Raw genomic sequence first — 2,500 nt, forward strand, 5'->3', positions numbered from 1 at the left:
GATAACTTTTAAGTATTGTATATCCCCTACTGAAAAAGACGCTTTCATACATTTAACTGAGTTCATTGTGACAAATGGATAAAAGTGGTATAAATGAGACTGAATATTTTCACAACACAAGAGATGTAATTTACGCGTTTCGGGTTATCCCGTCTTCAGAACTACATCTCTTGTGTTGTGAAAATATTCAGTCTCATTTATACCACTTTTATCCCTTTCATACATTTCCTCTGCCTGGTTGCAATGTGAATTATTCCTAATTGGTAATTTTCAGGTGATATTTTCAGGTATGAAGTGGAACAATAGTTGTTATATGGATATTTTGTGTTTTGCTTCGTGTTCAATCCCCTTAGCCATTAAATCAAATCACTTGCAGTAAGAGTAAAGCTAAGTATGTAACTGAGTGAAATTAAACCAAAAAAGAAATCTATTGCTTATGGATTTCAGAGCACTGAAAGGAGTGTCTCAGGAGTTAGTATGGACATGGTTATTATTAAAAAATAGGAAGAAGAAAAGATGCGCATAAAGATATCACACTCCAGAGGGATTGATTCAAGGAAAATTTGATATCCTGGAAGCTCCTCGATAGATGGAAGATAACCTGGAATTAATGTGTCGAGAATTGAAAGAGAACAGTGTGATGGGCAGCCTTCCTACAATCGGGATAAATTTTGGAACTTGGAGTTAAAAAGATTGAGTATAATTTTTTTTTTTTTTTTTTTTTTTACAAAAGATGAACAACCATAAAATACGAGTATAAATACCAGCTGATACTGTTTTAGAGGCTGTGTTTTGGGGCAGAATGAGTATTTTACCCCACAATGTGCCTTTACCCTACCATAAGTCAGGCATAATGACTCCCCCCCCCACCCCCCCTCCCCTCTCCACACCTTTACCAGAGCACCATCCAAGTTATCCTCTCCCCACCCTATCAAGTGCATGGGAGAGCCTGCCACTCTAAACATGTGTGGCACACGTTCGAGTTCAGGCTGGTTGACTACATGTTCTCATATATGCATCTGTTGATTATTGTGAATCACGCTATTGAATAGACCATATTTGGTAATCAAATCCCAGAACTGAATCGTGCAGTAGGATGGCACTATAAGTGATTAAATAAATGTAATATGTGGGAAAAGGATATGAGTTTTGAATTCTTTACTGAAGGAAGAAATAATACTAGAAAATTATAGATTAGAATGATGATGATAAGGTTCGAGGGTTTTTCTAAGTAATCTGTGATACTGTATTTGAATTAATGAAATAAAGAATCTTATGGATTAAAGAAGATATGTTATTTCACACAGCATTCAGTATAAATTTTAGAATTAAGGATTTATATTTCCTGATATGTGATACAATAGGTATTCATAGAAACTTGCTAATGGTTATTAATCATATTGCAAAAGTATTGAGTTTTTGATGGAATTTGATTATTTTTTTTATATATCTCTAAATTCAGTCTTTATTATGTATTTTTTATCATTGATATTTTAATCAAGAAAAATGTTTGTGAGGAAATTCATATCTATCTATATCTATCTATCCATACATATATATATTTTTTATATATATATATCTATATTATATACATTATATTTTTATATATTATATATAGCTATATATATGTATATATATATATATGATGTATTATATAGTTATATATTTATATATATATGTATATATAAAATAATATATAAATAAATATATAATAAAAATACATATATATATATATAAATATATATATATCTATAATATATTTAAATATATAATAATATGTATATAAATTTATGTATATAAAATCTATAATGTAAATATATTTATATAAATATATATATATGTATATATATATATATATATATGTATTTATATATATATATATATATATATATATATATAAAAATTTATTTTTTTTTTTTTTTTTTTTTTTTTTTACACACAATTAAATATATAAATATATATATATGGATATACACACAATTTTTTTTTCCAAGTAATTAATTAATTATTATTATTTAAAAAAAATTTATCTCCAAATATTTACTAGTTCTAATGTAAATAGGTTTCAGAATACTGAAATATAATCAAGAATTCTATGTAGCTATGGTTTTATATCATGTGGTTTACTAATATGTGGTGTTATGTGACTGATATATATTTTCGTAATACCAATTGCCACTGAGTATTTCAAATGATCTCAGAATATGACATTTAGAAAAGATTGGAATTTTAAAGATCTTTAGTATATCTCATAGAAGTTGCATAAGTTCCATGGGTTGTTTGTGTCTTTGCTGCTTAATCTGCTCTTGGACAAAATCAACTTTTCGATTTATAATAATTTTGGTAACGCTTACATCTGCTTGGTTCTTGATAAAAATTGTGTGCTTTGGCGTTTTAATGGTTTTAGTTTAAAGTAATAGCCAATATTATGAACAAATGTTATAGCCTAAGATAAAGTTAGAATGTTGAATACTGAATTAATGAAGATTTTTTTTCTTTA

At 27.3% G+C, this 2,500-nt stretch overlaps 1 protein-coding gene across 3 annotated transcripts in view; it reads left to right on the top strand.

Moving 5' to 3' along the window:
• Window positions 1-2,500, top strand: part of LOC122248230 (phosphopantothenoylcysteine decarboxylase) — an 11,997-nt gene that overhangs the window by 8,381 nt on the left and 1,116 nt on the right. The window lies entirely within an intron of this gene.

This window comes from Penaeus japonicus, unplaced genomic scaffold (genome assembly GCF_977035675.1).
Source record: "Penaeus japonicus unplaced genomic scaffold, GWHDUDI00000001_assembly GWHDUDI00000025, whole genome shotgun sequence".
Lineage (NCBI taxonomy): Eukaryota > Metazoa > Arthropoda > Malacostraca > Decapoda > Penaeidae > Penaeus > Penaeus japonicus.